We start from the raw sequence: 20,791 nt of genomic DNA, 5'->3' as shown, positions 1-20,791 counted from the left end.
ATTTGGTAACTTCTCATAAAGGCAACATTGAGCTGGTCTTAAAAAAATAACCGGTTCTTGAGTATAAATATAAACCAAAATAAAACATAAATGAATTTGCTGATTGTTCTCTTCTGTTTGAGAGAATGACTCAGCCTTAGCCATAACAAAATCTCACCCAATATGCTCAAAAAATAAAATTTATGATTAAACTAAAGCTATGATTAAAACGTAAAAGTAGTAATTTTTATAAATTAACTACAGATATGTCACTGTTACATGTGTATTTTAGATATAAATGTTTCAGTTTACTCCTACAGGTCTCAGCTGAATCAACTGAGTCAGAAGCCTTATGACCTTTATGTCTAAAAACCTATTAACACAATTTCATCTCTTTAATGCTCACAGTAAGCTTGTAATTATGTAAGGGAAATTTCTTTACTTTGCAAGTGGAAAAACTGAAATCATAGACAAGGAGAACACTTTGCCAAGGGTGATTCATAAAGTCAGTCTCAAAGAGTAGGCTGATATTCACAATCTCAAACTCACCAACCCAGAGGAAATACAACCGTATTAGTGGTTTTTACTATTCAACCCCCAAATCCACAATAGCAGACCTACCTTCTTGGGAAAAAAAAAAAAAAGAGAGAGAGAGAGAGGCAAAGGAAACATGAACAATTATAACACTTAAAAGAAGGGTCTAAATTGCAGATAAGGTTCTGAGTTCCTGGCTAGTCTGGAACTTGGAAGCAGCAGGGCCTTAGGCATTTGGGCAAATGTGTAAAATACTGAGATCACACCAACTTCTCCCTCAGGTGAAAAAGCAATATCCATTATCATCATCATCGGGACCACTTCTGACAAACACAAGGAAGACTTCTGGACACATTTTCCACTTTAATTTCATGACCCAAATCTGTGCCATTTGAGAATACCTAATAATTGAATTATTCAATTTAGTAGAAAACCATCTGCCCCAAACCCAAGTCTTCAGTTCTTAGTGGCAATAAGAACAAAGAAGGTCAAGGTCAAGGGCTTGAAGCAGGCCTAGTCCAGTTGAGACAAACAGCAACAAAATGTGGATATTCGCAAAGCATGACCAGCACAAAAAGCATCAGGCCCCCAGCCCAGCTACTGCACTGCAATACTGACGGGGAAGGGTCAGACTGCCCTCCTAGGGCACTTCTTTCACAGCACTTCGGGCTTAGTTTATTTTTTTGCCAAGAAGACTGATCTTGGTCACCTAAAATTTCTCACTGCAAAAGAAATCCCTTGTTTAAACCCAAGTACAACCAACAGCTCCTTTCCAATTATCCCCTGCAACTTCCCCGGTCTCTTTCATGCCTGGCTACTGAGCTCAGTCTAGTTTGGCTGCGGGCCAGGTTCCTCTCTTCTTTCCTTGTCAGTCGTAAAAACTTGGAAAACACTCCTGGACGGCTCAAGGAGACCTTTTAATTATGCAATGGGGCAGTACCTTAGCCTGTCTGCTGTTTTCAGTGAGGCTTGTAGTCGCCAGCGACTTCAGTCTCCCAACTGGTGGGTTTTCTAGCAAGGCTACTTACTTGTCTGTGTTGGGGAAGGAGGAAAAGACTGGCAGAGAAAGAGGCGATTCGCAAATCTGAAAAATGTCCAGCTCCTCTCAGAGTTTCCTACCGCCTCATATTCACTCCTGTCTCATTACTGCCCTCCTTTAGCACCTTATCACCCATTTGGTAGCAAAGACACAAAACAATCTTTCTTGGGGATCTTCTAGTCCTAGAAATTATCAAGTGGAGTCGTAACTAGAACACTCTCCAAAACCTTTTACTCTTAAATGTTGATGAAAAAAAATTTTAAAGCAGGTCCCAAAATAAATTTATTAAATCCTTCTTGATTGCATTATACTTTGTAAAACTTGTGGACTGAAATAGTGCATGTAGATGTCTGATTGCAAGTGAATGTAAGGTGAGCTCAGTTGGCAAAATCTGCTAAGACTAGGAAGGGATACCCTGACCAACAGCCTGCACTAACTCGGGGTTTGCCCAAGGTACTAAGTGCACTCGCCAAGCCCAGCACCAGCTACGTCTTCCTTACTCTACCCTGGCAACTAGTTCCAGCTGCAGTGTCCAGCTTCCTGTTCAAGTCCCATTCAACATCGTAAACACATTCCAAGAAAACCAGCCTGCCCAGCGTTCCCTCCCGCACACAGGGAAGTCTGCGCGGCGGCCCCAGGAGCCACTGGGAAGAACCGATTGCGCTGGGTTCCGATCTGTGCAGTCAGCCCGCCCACGGGGAGGTGGACCCCGGCAAGCGAGCCTGGCAGCACGGTCTCTTCACCTCGCAGCGCGGTGCGCCCCTCTAAGGTAGCGCCCGCCAGAAGGAACTACTTGACCCATTCTGTCAAAGGGTAAAATGTGGGCGCCACCCCAGGGTTTGGGCCCTCCCCGCCCCAGGCTTTAAAGAATCCTCGGCCCGGCCTAGGAGCTTCGCGCCTCCCCGCCCCCCATGCCCACATTCTCCCGGAGCCAACAAAAGGGAGGTTAGGCTGGAAGAAGTTTCGCTCCTGGGTCGCCTGTCTGTGACCCGGCGATGAATTGCCGGCTCTGTCCCGTCTGGTCCGCGCACCCTCAGCCGTACTGATCCACCGCCCCCGCCCCACGCCGCTCCCTCCAGCTCCTGCCACCGGCCCCGGCCACCCGGACCAAAGTTACCACAAAGGGCTCCAGGAGTCGGGAGACCGCTGCGTCCTCGACCTCGTGAGGCTCCCTGTCATCCCTGAAGCACTGCCACGGCAGTCGTCAACAGGTCTCAGCCTCCTTTCTTGCTGGACGGCTCCCCGAGCCTTTGACTGTCCTAATTTTTGCAACCTGCCCAGCGGCGGCAGCGGCGGCGCGCAGCCCCGCGCCCTCCTTCCCCGTCACCCTGCCGGGGTGGACCACTGCCCGCCGCCTCTCAGGATGTCAGCTGAAAAGAGATCAAAAGCTACCTGGCGGGACGCTGGGCTTGCAGCCAGGGAAGCGCCCACATAAATCGCGGGCTCTCCGTACCTTACTGACTGATGCAGTCGGGTCAGGCTCCGGGCAGGGGCGTGGAGAGCCGCCGCGTCCTCGGAGCCCGGCGATCTCCGCTCCAGCTCAGCCGGGGCGCCGTTTCCGTGGCCGAGAGGGAAAGTTTCTCTACGTCAACACGGTGCTGGACTCGGGACCCTCCAGCTCCGGTCCCCTCCCTCTACGCGCTCTCTGCCCCCTCCCTCCTCTTCCTAATCGGCTGAAGCCAAAACTGGCGCTGGCGGGCGGCTGGGGCTGGAGGCTCGGGACTCCGGGTCGCTCCTGGCTGGGAACGCAGGGCTCCCCCTCTCGGCCAGAAGGAAACTCTCCCAGACTCGGCTGGCGCACTTCTGGCGGTCTCCTTGGACACTTCCAAACGGGACGCCTGTGTTCAAGCCCGCTGACTTTCTTCAATCCCTGATGCTCGTCTCCTCTGGGCCCCCGGGGCTGTGTAAGGTTCGCACAGGACCCACGGGGGAGAGTGGGATGTGAGAGAAGCCCGACTGCAGGAGAGGCCTTACCGTACCGGGTTCGCAGCCCGCACAGAAGCCAAAACACAGTTTCCCCCACCCCCATCCCTCGTCCCCCGCCGCGTTTCCTTTTGAACCTCCTCCCTGAAGCACTGGATCGGGACTATTCGCTTTCCCTTGTCTCTGTGTGTTTCCGAACACAATTTTAAAGCGCTTCTGCTGCTTAACAAGGAAAAAAGTGTCAACAGACGCACATACACGAATACGAGTAGAACGTGCCTTCTTTACAGCCTTTATCAAGAAAGCACTGACACAGTTGTGCTGCGGCACCTCTACAGTTTTTCCCCTCATTTTTGAAAACTCAGACCGAACTTCTGCATTTTGTTATGCCTTTAAAAAAAAAAAAAAGAAAGAAAGAACGAAAACTGCCTCCACCACCAGATCATGCTCATTAGCTCCATTCAGATCTTAACCTCAGATTCAAGACCTCGGTATAGGGTTCAAGGAACAACACAACAAACCATTCTCACTGACCACAGTAAACTTCTGTGTGGGAAGAAGGACAGGGAGGAGGAGTATGCTCATTTAAGCTACTGTCTGAGGATGAGAGGACCTTAGTAAAGTGTTTTTTTTAGGACATTTCAGAATTTAGTTTACTCATTTTTTTATTTGAATGTGAAAATAGACGGACAAAGGGAAAAAAGCATTTTGCAAAGCTAACAAATATAATGTGTTACAGTGGAAGCCAGGGCTTAGAATCAGACAAGCCAGATTCCTTTCCAGACTCCATCCTTACTCATTCTGTGCCCCAGGACACTGGAGGCAATTATAACTGCCAAAACGAATTATATAACAGAACTTACAGTTACGGTCACATTTATAGGAGTTAGAATAGAGTAGTGTCAGGCACAGAGGAGACAATAAATATTTGGTTTTTATACCTCACTATATTTGGCTGTAACTAGGAGAAGATGGTACTACAAATTTCCCCCAAAGATCTTGTTAACTGAATCAATTTTCTTCTCCCTGACACTTTTTCCATTAAAAAAGATACATCACAATCTTTGAAATGAAAACTTAAGTTAGGGATTACCTAGCTCTAGCCAAATTCCCTTACTTTAAACACAAAGCAACTGAAGTCCAAGCATATTAACTGACTTTCTCCAAATCTCATTGTTAGGAGATGCTAAAGCTAGGAACAGAAATCAGGCCTCTTCAAACGTGGGCAGAGTCCTCTTTAACTATGTCTTCCACTCTATCACGACAGTTAAGCACACAATGTAAAATAATTACACTGAAGATATTAATCTGAGGACAATGCTAGTTGCTTCTTCTGTAAATAATCTTAAAACAATTTTCAAACAACCCTTAAAAAATAAATGGTGCTATTTAGGTGATCACTTAAATTCAACATGATTATAAAAATAAATCACAATAGCCCAGTACTTAGGAATAAGGAGGTTGACCAGATGACCAAATCCATGCTTCCATTATATAATTATAAATATATGGGTGTGTACTTCTAACACAATATTAAACAATATTTTTGAATGGAGAACTCCAGACTCCCAAGAATGCACCAACAAACCACTATGATCAGTGGACCCCAGTTTGAGAAACACTAGTTTAGTTTTCAATACACTACAGCTCCACTTGAATAAGCAGGCCATAAGAATAAAGCAGGCTGCAGAAATCAAACATTCTGTGCTCCATCAACTGAATTAATGGAAAAATCTCATAACATGTACTTATTTCTTATTCATTTGCCTGTATAATCTTTAAAGAGCAGTTCTTCTAAACGTTTTCTCACCTTACTCAATGTTGAAAGTTGCTTGGATTTTTATATAACTCCCAGGTTCTCAGAGATAAGATCCTATATCTTCCCTCTGAGTAGAGGTTCTCTACTACGCCAGCCTCTCCCTAAGTTAGTCGCTAAAATCATTTCTGAAAGGCATTTGTAGCTTTCTCTTTTAGAGTTCTATGCTCCCTTACCATGAGACTTGGAAGTTGCCAAAAAGAGAAAAAATTATAACCATAAAGTACATCCATCATGGATAGATGAATGGGGATGCATGAATCCCTATAACTGTCTTTTTCTAATCATTACATACAGGGCTAAAGATTACTCATTTTTATATTTCCTCCCAATGTTTAAAGTCTATAAACTTGTTATTGCTCTGTAATTTTTATAACATGACTTATGACATGAACTGCTTTATGAAATGGCTTAGAGGTATAAAAATCTAAAGGATGTCAGAAGCAAGTTTTTAAAAACACTAAAATCAAATAGGACAAGATTTAAAATCAGATCTATAGCATGCCCCAGGAATTGAAGAAAGGAAATGCAGAGGCTCTGGCAGGGCACTATCATTAGAATATGCCTAACTCTACCCATGGCAAATACTCAGATTTCCATCTGAAGAGTCTCCACATTCATCATAGGAACATATGGACTGTGGTGGAGACTCAGCGGCTTTCCAACATTTTTAAATTAATTTTCCTGCTCAAGCCAGTTTCAAGTTTCTCTTACTTAAACTGAAAGAACCTTGACTAAGACAGACAACTACCTGTTATTCATGTTGAGAATAACAATTTTATTGCTGATTATTACAAAAATATACAAAAACACGCTAACTTATTGGTTGTTTGTCTCTATATTGCTGCAAAGCCATCAGTTAAATTATTTGACAGTTGTTTTTAAAGGAAATAAAAACCAAGATGGGATTCAAAATCTCAGTTATGTAAATTGAAAAGGGGCACATGTCTTTTTGGTATATATAACAGTGGCCAACAATCCATTACATTCCTAAGGGATCCGGGTTCCGGAGTTAGTGTTACATTTACTTTCTACATTCCATCATTTTATCTTTCAGTCTATTTTGGTCCTCTTGATTAAGAACATGAAACATACTCATTGCAAAATAATAATAATAATAATAATAATAATAATAATAATAATAATAGGGGCAATACCCAAAAGAAATAAATATTACCTGTTTTCCCATCACCAACAGTACCATTGCTAACATTTGGTCTATACCCTCCAAGTATTTTTTAAGTCTCTGAGAGACTCTCCTCCAGTAAGTAACATTCCTTCTCTATGCCTAGGTTAGGGATAAATTGAGAAATAGAACAAAATTTTAAAATGAAAGCTAAAATATTATCTCAAGTATCGGCAGAGACCTGGTTTCAATCGGTAAATCTAAAAATGAATAATCAAAGTAACATTCTCAGTCACTGTGGTTCCCAGGCTCCCTACCTAGGAAGAGCCAGTGTCTTTGAAAAAGGGGTTAAATGTTTTTCCTGAGATCCATTCCTCAGAGAGAGAGAGGAAAAGAAGGGGGGGGGGGAGAAAGGAGGGAGAGAGAGAAGGGGGTAGCTGAACCTTGCAATTTCAAATAATTCTTGCCACATTTATTCCTAAATGTATTTATCAAATATGTCACAATATCTTTCAAGGGCAGATAAGTAAAGACCCAGAAAAAACATTTTAGCATGGAAATCAAGAGCAAAGGCATTATTCAGTACCTATAGCCACTTACATTTTTCTTTCCCTTCTTTCACATGGAAGTAAACTGTGCAAATTTACTGTTTCCTAACAATATACCAGTATACCATGGGCTTTTCCCTTACCAGTGTTTATTGACAGTTTCTTTAGCTATTATAAACAAAGACATTAAGGACATCTGTACACATACTTTTTGTACACTATTTGTATATATTTTGCCTATCCCTTGCCAATTATTTCACTAGAATAAATACTTAGAAGTATATTCTCAAGGTTAGAGTTTAGACTTTTTTATTATTATTATTACTACTATTTTGAAAAAAAAGAAAACTCAGGTTACAGAAAAGTTGCAAGTAGAGTACAAATAATTATTTTTCCCTAGCCATTTGAGTGTAACTTACCAACACGATACCCCATCTGTCGGAGCCAGCCGACAATCGATCAGGTCCAGAAATCTGTGCTGCAGGACTGAGAAAAGGAAAGACGTAACAAAGAGACAGCAAGACAAGACTAAAAGGTGGGGCTGAGAGGGTCTCACTCTAGCCCGCAAGACGCTAGGTCAAGAGTGGACGACGAGTTTATTTCAGGTGGTTCTTTTATATGATTTTAACCCATTAGCTCATACATTCCTGCACGTAGGCAATAAAGCCTAACCTCGTGACTCGTATACATTCAACTCAGGTGATACATTCAACTCAGGTGATTGTTCTCTAAAAGGATCACTGATTTATGTGCCAATTGTATCTCTCCCTCCGAAGGTCTTTTGTAACTTAATAGCTCAAAGATGTTTCCTCAGGCATTAGCGCACCTGGTGCATTCTTTAGTAAAAGAGGTGGCGGGACAGAGATTGTTCTTACTCAATTGACCTTTGAGCCGGGCGCCCCGCACTGTGGGAGTTTAGGCCCAACCTTTGTGCTCGGCAGCCTCAATCTCAGAGCCTGGCGCCCTGCACTTTGGGGTTTTACGCCCAAGTTTTGTGCTCGGCAGCCCTCCGTCACGATCGGCTCCCCGCACCCATCCTCCCCAAATAATTTTGTGTACTTCCTACAAGCATAGACCTTGCCATGAAGGTAAACCATAAAAACTCAGGACATTAACATTAACACTTTTCTACTATCTACCTTTCAGGTCTCATTCAAGTTTTTCTAATTATCTCTATTACACAAACAGGGTCCAGTTTGAGATCACATGTTACATATAGTTATCATGTTTTGACTTTCATGGCATTAATACTTTTGAGAATTGTTCTCTAGTTATATTGCAAAATGTCCTTTAATTTATCATGTTAGATTCAGGTTATGAATCTTTGGATAGTGAAACATGGAGGTATGATACTATATTTTTTTTTTTAATTCTATCAAGTTGCACTCAATTTTGAATTGTCCCATTACTGATGATCTTCACTTGATTAAGGTGATGGTATTGTCAGGCTTCTCTTTTTTTTTTTCAATTAATTTTTTTTTAATTGACGTATAGTCAGTTTACAATGTTGTGTTAATTCCTGGTGTACAGCTTAGTGATTCAGTTATATATATATATATATATTCCTTTTCATATTCTTTTTCATTATAGGCTACTACAAGGTATTGAATATAGTTCCCTATGCTCTACAGTAGGACCTTGCTTTTTATCTATTCTATACATAGTAGTTAGTATTTGCAAATCCTGAATTCCCAATTTATCCCTCCACTCCCCCTTTCCCCTCTGGTAATGTTGACCCCTTTTCCTTTGTAATTGGTACGTATTTTCTGGGGCAGTATTTTGAAACTATGTAAATATTGCATTCCTCATCAAACTTTCTATTTATTTATTTATGTTATATAGACATAAGATTTGCTATTTTATTCAAATGCTCATAATCTATCATGATTTATTTTCACAGTCAGATTGTCTCAGATTTGTCTCAGATTTCAAGCTGATTTTGCAAAGTCTTCATCATTCGGTCATACTTTCTCACTTTTGGGCACAAAAAGGTATTGAAGTCTCATCACGTATTTTCCCAATTCCAGCCCTGGAATCAGCCATTCCTCCAAAGAAGCCAGTCCCTTTTACCGAAAGATGGTATTTAGAAGCTGAGTTCCAGGTACAATGTCATCGCTATTAGGCTTTTGCTTCACTTAGGTCCTCTCAGTGGCCAAAGCAAGGGAATACATGTCGTCTCTTTCTCTCTTTCATTCTTTTTCTCTTTCATTTTGAAAGTCATGAGTTCATACACTTGCCTTCAACTCCAGTCCAAGACCACTTTCCATACTTGTAACTCCCTTCTCCTCCAGTGAAAATATGGCTTCCACTTCCATTATTCTTATTATATTTTCTTATTTAATCAGTGTACTTGTCTGTAACCAATCTCTCATGGCTGTCACAGCCCTCTCCCCTGTGTGATCAGGCCATTCCTCTGCAGGAACATCTTCATCATTCTACTCAGGGGCCAACAAATCAAGACAGACAGCCGTCTTGTGCTTTCCTCACCCCCACCGACCCCCAACACACACCTCTACCAAGGCTCTAGGCTGGGCTAGGCTGTCAACTCTGTAGATTTTCTTCACATCTTGCTTGGGCTCTACCTTATCACAGGATGCTGCTTCTTCACTGGGACACCATTTTCACCACACTCGGGCTTCCTCGTGGCTCTCTGAGGCATTGCAATCCCCCCATCAGGGTACTAACACAACAAATGTTTACCTCTTTGGCACATTCCTCATAGATGAAATTCATATTGCCAAACTAATTCTGGGAAGTTTGTAAAAATGTGTGTTCCTATGAGCAATATATAAGTGGGTGCCACTTCAACATGTGGCGCTTGTCTTTTGTTGATTACCTATGTTATCTGTGTAGTTAGCAAGGAGGACTCATTCTAATGTGTTTAATGTGTATTTTTTTGTTTTTATATGTATTCTGCAAAATATTTATTTTTATATGCATTTTAATGTCTGTAAAGTTTATTGTGTGAACTATTCCATCTTGGTTGTTACTTTTTTTTTCCCAAACACATCTCAACTTTCAAATAATTGAAGTGAAAACTCAGGTCAATTATTGCTTTAAATTTTATTACTTTCACTGTTAATAAGCTGAACATATTTTCATAAGATTAGGAAACATTTATATCTCTTTTATAAATTGACTATGTATACACTTTGTCTATCCTTCTCTTTTCCCAATGGATTTATATATTTTTATTTCTCTTATCCACTTTTAAGAATTCTTTAAAAAACAAAGTGGTGGGGATGGTATAGCTCAGTGGTAAAGTGCATGCTTAGCATGTACAAGGTCCTGGGTTCAATTCCCAGTACCTCTGTCAAAAATAAATAAATAAACCTAATTATCTCCCCCAAATAAAATAAATTTTAAAAAAAGTTAACATATTAGTATCCAGCAAAAAAACCTCAAGTATTTGTTTCTTAAACTTAATTTAAAATAATTAGATTATTGTGGGATTTTTTTTTCCTTTGGACTATATAGAATTTCTTTATATATAAAAAAAGTACACGATTCTTTTAGATTTCTAGGTTCTTTGGTAATGCTTATAAAGATATTCTACTCAAACTAATCACCTATATTTTCTCCTAGCATTTTGTAGTTTTACTTTTTGCTTTTTTCTTTCCAATTTAGTTTGGTGAAATCTAAGTCAAATCTTTTGTCCTTTTATTATTTTTTTCCAGGATAATTATGTAAGTGTCCAATATCATTTACTGAATGATCCATTCTTTCCTCAGTGGTCTTGGAAGTAACCCCTACCATGTATTAATTTAGATTTAAATAGGATCTGTTTATAAACAACTTCTAGGTGTGGTCAAACAGTATACACAAAGCAGGAAGACTCCCTAAAACAAGCAAAAGGCAGACTGAAACTCTCTCAGCCATGCCAGTGGAGCTTATCCATGAGTCTGGAGAAAGGGGTATCTTTTCTAACTACAAAGGCATCCTCAGTTCCTGGCCAAGCACCTGCAGAGCTCCCTTGGAAGGGTGCTCAGGGTTTCTCTAATTTGCACAAAGGCACCACGCGGGCTAGCAGCTGCCCTTTCCCATTTATCTTTCAGTGTTTTCCTGCAATGAAACATTATTAATTACCTCACCCTATAACTGTTTAAAATATCTGTTGGGCAATGTCCCCTCTATTATTTCCCCTTTAAAAGTTTCATAACTATTCTCTCAAGTTTATTTTTCCAAATGAACTTTGGAATACTTCTGTTAAGTTTCCTTATCACATCTTCTTTCCTACCTTTGACCCCAAACTCTTCTATTAGAATTGTTTTCAACTTATATATCAGTTACTTGAATCATTTCATTATTCAACTTTTTCTTCTGATCCTGAAAGAGAAGATGCATTTCCAACTCAAAAAGAGTTGACCTCTGCACCCATTCATATTATATCTTTACCTTCCAAGCCATTACATCGCTACTTGTTCAGTTCCTTATTTACCGCTGAGAATGAAAGGGCCGTTATTCTACAGGAACTACATAACACAAATAACACTTGGAATGCAACAGCCTACTTTACAGTAGAAATGAGGGCAAACACAGATCTTAATTCAAGTCATCTTTGGACTTCTGGTTCCAGTTCACATGCACCCGGGACCACAGTGATTGTCTTATGTGGAAGTCAGTCATGATGAAAAGAGAAAAACTTGGACTTGCTTCATGGAAAGCCCTGGCCTGATGACCAGGAATGGTCTCCTGAGATGTGCTCTCCTGCCTCAGGATTTGCAAGCCTGGAAAGTTTGCTCAAAGTAGTTTTATTTGCAAAAAAACCTGCTGAGTTCAGAAGGTATTTTGTCCATTTGAAGATTCACATACTTAAAATACAAAAAAATAGAACAAATTGTATTGCAAATAGAATTACACTTTTTTTCAATTAAGTAAGAAATAAATAATACATTTTAGACTGTTTAAAAAGTGATTTTTGGCAAAAGAAAACTTTTTATTTGAAAATTACAACTTGCGGTCTTTCACTAGAATGCTGATTTCTTAAATGCCATTTAAAACTCTGTATCAGAATTTGCCCAGACCTGATGATAGGGCCTGTCAGAAAAGTAACGCAAAGCGAGGCACCTAAACGCTTGAGCTAGACATAATGTGATTTGGGAACATACCATCATGCTTTAAAAAGCAAAGGGGACATTGGCTCCTATCACAATCTAACAACCAAAGACGTTCTCTCCCTGAGTCTCTTTTTCATTACAGGGGTGAAATAATCCTAATAATGGCTCTTCTGCAAAAGGCAATCTGTGGCAAGAATTGCTAGAACACAGCCTTGTCATGTTGGTTCCGTGTCAACAATCACTCTAGCCTGGCAACAGAATACACACAGATAAAGCACTGTCAGTTTAGTGGAAATTGGCTGGTTTTCAGTGGGTGTAACTGTGCAAGCTCATTGTTCAATTTCAAAAATGAAGCCCTCCAGAATCAATTTTAAAATTACACTAATCTTTCACATATACTGATATTGTAGGTAATGATCATCCATTTTCCACATAAAAATAAATTGCTTAAGACTTTTAAATGAACACCACTATCTATAAATACAGTGTTCTGTCTGAAAATCTATACATTGTATAAGTGAAAAATATAATAAAGTCCTTAATTAATGAGGTTAAGTTGTTTTTAGTGAAAATTTTATGTACTATGTCATAAGTTTAAGGGAGAATTAATGAAGTGCAAGTGAATGATTGTACAGATTTATCTTATAAGACAGTGCTTGAAATTTCAGGGAAGCTCTCACAGCTTAGATTCTATTTACTGAATTCAGTTTCAGATACTTCTTGTAAGTGTGAATTTTTAGACTGTTGATTTTTGAAGGAAGAAGCATAGCATAAGAGTTTTAAAGCATCGGCTTTGGAGTAATAGTCACGAGTTCAAATATGTGCTCTGCCACTTATTGGCTATGGAATCTTGGACAAGTAGCTTCCCTTCCTTTAATATTAGTTTCCTCATTTCTGAAACAGAGTTGTCAAAATTACTAGAGTTAGTAAGTATGAAACATTTAGCATAGTCTAGCAAGAAAATACAAAATAAATGGTAGTTGTACAAAGTAACATGTAAAGCTATTCAGACTTTTCATATGTTTATGGGTTGTCTTGAAACTGAATCAATGTGGGCCAAAATATAAGAGAAAAAATAGCTTTGGCTAAGAATCAAACTGTAACTATACATTTTTCTTTGGGGAAGTAAAAGATATTTCTAACTTTTTTTTTGTCAAGAAAAAAGAAATTTGGGGATTAAGAAGGACAAACTATGACATATAAATAAATAAGCTACAAGGATATATTATAAAATTCAGGGAATACAGCCAATAGTTTATAATAACTATAAATGGAATATAGCGTTTAAAAATTGTTGTACATCTGAAATTTTTATATTGTACATCAGCTATACCTCAATTTTAAGAAAGAAATTTAATTACATAGTTTAAATTTTTTTGAGATATAGTATGTCAGTTAGTTTCAGGTGTACAGCATAATGATTCAATTTAAGCATGTATTTTTAAATGATCACCACAGTTAAGTCCTATTAACATCCATCACCACACATAGTGACAATTTTTTTCCTTTAATGAGAATTTTAATATCTACTCTTGTAGCAACTTTCACATATACAATACAGTATTATAATTATAGTCAATAATACTACACATTCCCAGTACTTAATTTATTTTATAACTGGCAGTTTAAACTGGTGATCAAAAGGTACCAAGTTCCAGTTATGTTTTCATTTTTATCTTTTAACTAATCAATGGTATTTATTCAGATATTGCCAGTTTTTCTACCTAAGTGCATTTTCTATTCCAGAATCCCACACAGCCTTTATGTCTCCTTAGTCTCCCCTAACCTGTAATAGTTCCCTGCTCTTTCCTTTTCTTTCATGATCTTAATCAATTTGAAAAAAAAAATGGATGCGTATTTTGTAGAATGTCCCTCTAATCAAGTTTGTCTGCTGTTTTCTCCTAGTTACACAGGGGTTATGAGCAATTAGGAAGATGCCACAGAGATAAAGTATCCTCATCATTATCCTATTGGAAGTGCATGATATTGATGTCAGTTCACACTGGGGATGTAAACTTGGTTATGGTAGACGTGTCCACCAGCTTTCTCCACTGTAAAGTTACTTTTTTGTTCTTTGTAATTAATAAATATTTGGAAGGAGATACTTAGAGACTATGCAAATATCCCATTTCTCCTTAAACTTCTGCCCAATAATTTTAACATGCATTGATGGATTTTGCCTGCAGCAAGTATTACTGTACTGGTTCTAAAAGTGATTTTTCTCTTTTCCTCAGTTTTTGCAATTATTAAGTGGAAATCTTTTGTAAGGAAGAGTGTTTCTTCTGCCTCACCTAATGTCATCATTTGACTGAGTTTGGTTCAAATCTTAAAACGCTGTCTACTCAAAGAACTGGAGGAAGTGCACCACTAAGGAACAGGAATGATGGAGGTCAGCCTGCTCCAGGAGTTCCATCATCATTTATGCAGCATTCAGAATTGAGTGCTTCTAATGCCAGTCACTGAGCTGGTGCAGGAGAAATGACAGTGAATAAGCACAGTCTTTGTCCTTAAGGAACTCACAGTCTTACAGAGGAAACCCATGTAATAAATAAATAGAGGTTAGGCACTAAAATAGAAATATATTCCTTAGTGTTCGGGGCAGGAAATCAGGCATGTTGTCACAATGTGAGCTGGAGTTTGAAAGGTGACTGGGTGTATAGCAGGCAGGCAAGATGGAGAAAAGCATTCTTGGCAGAGAGAATGGCATGATCAAAGGCTAAGAAGCTTGAAATAGATAAACATGAGGAACTTCAAACAGTGTGTTAGTGAGAATTCAGTGACAGTCTTGAATTTATCTTGTAAATCTTTGTGATGGAAGCTACTGAAAGTCCTATAATGTAGTATGTTTGTTTTAGAAAATGCACTCTGGTGATGACCATTTAGGAAAGATACTGAAGCTGTGTAAAACTGAAAGTAGGGAGACCAATTAAGGGACTTGAGTTTCCTTTTTATCAAGCTTAATATTTTGGGGTATCTGAACACAAAATAGGAAAGGGTATAAAAATGACAACCTTTAGAGTGATGTGATTCTTTATTGTACTAGGAGAAGATACCAGTCATGGGGTCTTACATCTTTAATTTATCTCAAACATTTTGGGCCCTGATAATGATCATCCTGAGCATCTTAACTTCTGCATTACTGGAGTTTCAAATACTCCTGACTTCTGAGAACAGTCAATGACATAACATGATAATGGAAAACCTAGATCTTGCAGCCGCTACTTTTACAACCCTACAATGTATATTTTCAGAATCTTTAAAACTATGAAGAAAATGAGAATGACATGGGTAAGTCTTATTAAATTTGCATTCCTAAAGTTACATTATGCAGGAATCACCACCCTTTTAATTGTTTTAATATTTAACATCAGCTGTTGAGAAAACTTAGTCATAAGAGTAAAGACAATGACTGAAGGAATTTCAGAAAAGGATAAGATTAAGAAGCTCACAAGGAAAGGTAAACAGTAAAGGAACACTCTAGTTATTACTGAATAATACAGACTCTAGATTATACAATAGAAGCTGATGAGAGGTTAAAGAAAAATGTACAGTTACTGGCAATTTAGATTATGTCCTACTATGACAAGCTAGCAACAGGCTGACCTCTGTGTTTACGTATAAAAACATGTAAGATTCCCCAAGTACCAGAAGTATTAGCCTATATAAATATTTCAGAAAGTTCTATGAAAAGCTATGTACTAGTCAGAGTCCTGGAAGGAAACAAATAAGTCATTCAAACTAGGTAACTGGATAAGAGTTTAATAAAAAGACTGTTTATAAAGGTGTGGGCAAGGTTTCAGAAATACTGTTACCCTCATAGGGTAATACTCAGGGAAGCCATTACCACACGGAGACCTAAAGGGGCAAGAGAAGGGGAAGGAATGGCTATTAGAACCCAGAGAGGATAACTATGTGGAGAAGAATGTCTAATGGAAGTTGTGACCTTTAGTAAAAGGGCACAGCCAAATGATGACTTGTCAGGAAGAGGATGGGGGTGTAAGTGTGCCGACATCATTCTCCTTCCACATCTCCACCTCCTGCTGGTGCTTCTCACTGCGCAACCACAAAAGAAAATCTGGAGGCAATGGAGCAATCAGATGCAGTCTCAATGGGTCAGTCTTCCAGGGAACATACCAGGATAAAAACAAACAAACAAAAAAAGATTGTGGGTAAATTTGGAAGGCTAAACTGAAGACATTTAACATATTTTAACCAGTAATTTCTAAGATACAAGAAAGAGTTATCTTTATTTAAATTGGACTGTATTCAAATGTTTAACTCTAGTGATAGACGAGTTTTAATTAACATGAGTTTCTTTGGTTTAGGACTTAATAAATTTGGGGAAGCATAAAACTTAGCATGTTGAAGACTTTTCAACATTTAAAAATAAATTTTACAACTATTGGAAACAGAAGGAACTTGCAAATATATGAAAAGTGAAATAAAAAAACAAAAATGGGTATAAGCTTAAAAACTTCAGTTGCCTATTAGGCATCATGAAATCCAATTTGACATTAAAATAAATATGAAAAATCCCCAAAAGATATTTAGAAAAATCATTTACATAATGCCCAAACATCAGAAACCATTTAGACGCCTTCAGGCAAAGTAAAATGTGCTTTTATGACACTACCATTTAAAATTTCTTCTTCAAGCAAAGTACATCATATGGGAATCTGGGTTTTTTTGTATGTATCTGTTGGTACAACACTTGAATTTTCATATGGATAATTGAAACAATATTGCCTTATTATCTACTTCAAAGAATGTGTAAAAGTAGAAGTAGATTACAATTTTAGTAAATCAAGACTATGATAGTGTATTATTTCAACAAGTATGGAAAAATAATTTCCTTTTTATTGTAAATATTTAAAATAAAACTAATACTCACTTGAGAATAAAAGTCTTAATGCAACTTATTTGTAAAAATTTTGTGTTCTTTTTCAGGATATTTTATTTTGTATCAGTTTTAGTTTGTTATTAGCCAGGTCCTGGTCAAAAGTACTTTATAAACATTAATTACTTCTGGTAAGTACTATTAGCTTTACTTTTACAGAGTGGAGGTAATTTTCTCATTTATTTTTTATTGAAAGTCTTCAGACTTTTCAATTGTATACCGAGTAGATTATTTCTATAACTTTCTACTTTAATAACTGATTTTTATTAATGTATTTATTTTTATTTCCTTGACAAGAACATTTAAATGTTAAACAGGTGTATAATTCTAGCCATAAATATGAGTAATAAATGCCATTATTACATAACTGGTCTTGGCAAGTCTAAAAGAAATAATTTGACATCACTTGAGAGGGTAGTAATGTAGTAACAAAGAAGAAGGGAAAAAATGCATGAGTTTAAGTCAGAACAGTTGGATTTGGGTCTTGTTACATTCTTCTGGAGCTCTGTGCATCAACTGTACTAGCCCAGGATAACATTTTATGGTAGTAAATAAGATTGTTTTACATGCTTCTTTGTACTCATTGCTCTGGTAGCAATATTTCCCTCTATTCTCTGCTTATGCACATACAGGTACATACATTCTGGCTTTTGAGCCTCTAATTAGGCTTTTAAAAACTCATCTTGCAAATTATACCTTGAAAGCAAAAGTGCTTTAGATTTCCAAGTGACATGCTTTGTTGAGAGACAGAAGGTTCAATTGGCATTTTCAAAAGTTGGGCTTTGCATTATTAAAAGCAAGGCTGTTAGAACAAATGCTAGAAACTCAAGTAGAGAAGAATGATAGTCTATCAACTTTCCTACTCCAAACAGACAAAGGCTTAATTTGGATGATTCCTGGATTTCTGGATTTCACAAATAGCCTTGAAGCTCTAGAGCATGGCACCTGCCAGCTTTCCAGAGAGTTAATAGTAACTGTGCCTGTGGGAGAGTCCAGAAGAAAGGGTGCCCCACCCTCCCAACGAAATGGAAAGAAAATTTCTCCTCGAACATTGCACTCCCCAGGAGGCTGAGGATTACAGTTCTTCCTTCCTCATTCCCAATCCTCTTCTCATCCTGACTGGCAATAGGGCTTGTTCTGCTTCAGAGTTAAGGGGAACAAGACCAGCTGTGGGTGGCTCACTTTAGAACATATAACACATTTTTTTGCCCCTAGCTTAAAGCTAGAGCACAGCAGGACAGCAGGAAAACCCTATTCAACATTCTGTTATGCAAACTTCCTGAAGATCCTCTAGAAATAATTCTGGTATATTTTTTCATTATTCACAAATAATTTTTAAAGATTACAATGACGTGTCGAGAAGTTAAAACCATTATAATGTTGCTTATTGACATTTCAGCAATGACAAAATGAGTTTTTAAAGGAGAAAAGAACATATTCAACAACTTTTTGTCACACAGATTCATATGCTAAAAATTCCGTACAATATAACAAGCTCATGAGATTTGCTATCTGGAATAGAAGGCCTAGATGTCAAAATTAAGAAGTAATTTTTATGTAATGATACACCTCACTTACATTCGCTTCAGGATATAGCTACATAGTGAATGTTTTATACGTGGAAAATTGGACTGGTCGTGATGACAGAGCATGATTCCAGCTGGAAATCACACAGGGCACGTTTTAAGGATACAAAGCATTATCTTAGCACTCAGAAAAACCTGAAAACTCTGTTTTATAAATACAGTTATTATGTTAGGAATTATTTTCACAAAGCCTTATTGGAACAATAGTTCATATTCATATTAAGAGTAGTGGTGGAAAATATTTAAGAAAGATGAAATTAGAGACAATGCCATACTATGTTAGGAGCTCTGTTTTGAAAGGTTCTCACTCTGACTTAGAAATAACTCCCTGAATTCTATTTAAACTCACATTCCAAAGTATGAGGGAAACAGAAGAAAAGTTATTGAAAGCAAGAAAGCTATGTAACAGATGTAATTTCAACTAATGTATTATTTTGAAAAGTTTGAGTAAACCAGTTCATTAGATTCACACTCAAATTATGGATAAAACTTTCCTTTTTCCCTTTACAAGAAAGTTATGTGCTGCTCTTATCTGAGAAAGAATAATGCAAGAAAATCTTGAAGGATTGTTTTAGAATTCAGGATAGTACACTTCCGTCAGTTTTTTCCTTCTATCTCAGATAATGCTGTTTCCTTTATTGTCTCATGTTCTTTATTCCATCTACTGCCAAATACTTTGTAAAACTGTAATTTATTCCAATGCATGAAAATAGTTCCTTTCTTTATAATATCTTTATTGAAGCAAGTAACATTTGGCTAACCCTTGGAAATAACAGATGAATGAGAAGAGGTAGCAAACGAATGTAATGATACAGAAAAGTTGTAATTTAAGGTAAGGAGAAGGTGCTCATGATAAAATAATAGAGATGTTTCTAAGCTTAATTTTTATACTGTGTCCAATGGTGATTAAAAACTTAATGAAGAATACATACAGAATATTAATAGTGGTTAGACTCGGTGGTGGAAATATAAATTAGCTAAATTTTTTAAGTGTCTGCATTTCCTAAATTTTATACAATATCCTTTCTTCCTAATTTAGCTGTAGTTTTCTAATTTCTAGGTTATTATTACTTGCCAAGATAAACATTATTAGAAATATTATGCCATTTTAGTTTTATATAAATCATTTAATAGTATGAAAGCAATGTACTTTTTTCATTGCTTTTAGTTCAGCAGTTAGTGGGAAAAAGCCACTTCCTTCTTAGTCAAATTACTAATGAATTCTTACAATTCCAATTTAAACCCTCAGCTCATTGAATGTTAACTAAGTTTGGTGTGTACAGCTTGCATACCACGATTCTGGAGAAACAAAAATCCCTGTAATTATAAGCCCTTTTAATTTGATGTAATTCTTAAAATAAAATCCAGCCTCTAATCTTTGGGATAAAGTTTGGACCAGTGGAAAGAGAGTGGACTTTGAAATTAAACAATTCTGGGTTCAAATGCTAAGCTTGCTGCCTAATATTTTTAAAGTACTTCTCATCTTTAACATTATGTACTTAACATAATAGTCCCGAAATTTCCTTCCCTTTCACATTACAGTCTGCTTCTCACATCAAGGGGTAGAGCTTATTTACCCTCTCCTTGAATCTTTGCTGGCCTTGTGACTAGCTTCAACCCACAGAATGCAGTGGACTTCTAAGTCCAGGTTTAAAAAGAATAGGCAGTTTTCATCTTTTCCTCTTGGAATCCAGCTTCCATGCTGTGAGAAGCCAAAAGCAAAATAACAGCCCATGTGGCAATGCCATGTGGAAACAGAAAAGTCCTAATACATAGAGGAGAACCAAGAAGCCTAGCCAACAGTGAGGACAAGGTCCCAAACACATGACCCCAGCTGAGCCATTTTAGCTAAGCTCCCACTTTTTCCATCTTGAATGTTCCAGCTCTGGCAGCAGGGTATGGATGATATGTGACCAGAACAGTCACACAGAATGTCCCCATACCTTGAAAAGCCCTATGCTTGGTTTAGTGTTTGGCTGTCACCAACTCAAAATCCATAATAATTGATAAACACAGTCCCACATTTTCCTCTTGCACTGGCCTGGCCAATCACGTAGCCAGTCTTGCCCAGCAGACATTGGTGTGGAACTGAGACCATCCAAAGCCACTGTGCCCTGTCCATATATCTGATCAATAGTATTTTAAGCAATATTTAAATGGTGGTTGTTTTCAGCTACTAAATTTTAGGGGAGCATGTTCACAGCAACAAATATCCAAAACACATGACATTTGAAAACAGCACAGAAGCTCAGAAGGAGACCATGAAGAATATTTCTTGGTGGGGGG

General features: G+C 38.0%; 1 protein-coding gene across 5 annotated transcripts in view; it reads right to left on the bottom strand.

Moving 5' to 3' along the window:
* The window catches only part of GULP1 (GULP PTB domain containing engulfment adaptor 1), a 231,510-nt gene extending 228,021 nt beyond the window's left edge, over nt 1-3,489 (bottom strand). The window contains exon 1 of one of the 5 annotated variants that reach the window (XM_072961279.1): nt 2,945-3,489. The gene's annotated coding sequence lies outside the window, so the exon portion shown is untranslated. The other 4 variants (XM_031678284.2, XM_072961282.1, XM_015244200.3 and 1 more) reach the window with 4 other exon arrangements.
* Between the last annotated feature and the right edge of the window lie 17,302 nt (nt 3,490-20,791).

Source organism: Vicugna pacos, chromosome 5 (assembly GCF_048564905.1).
Source record: "Vicugna pacos chromosome 5, VicPac4, whole genome shotgun sequence".
Taxonomy (NCBI): Eukaryota; Metazoa; Chordata; class Mammalia; order Artiodactyla; family Camelidae; genus Vicugna; species Vicugna pacos.
The sequence above is the reverse complement of the archived record's forward strand: the minus strand, read 5'-3'. Positions and strand labels throughout refer to the sequence as shown.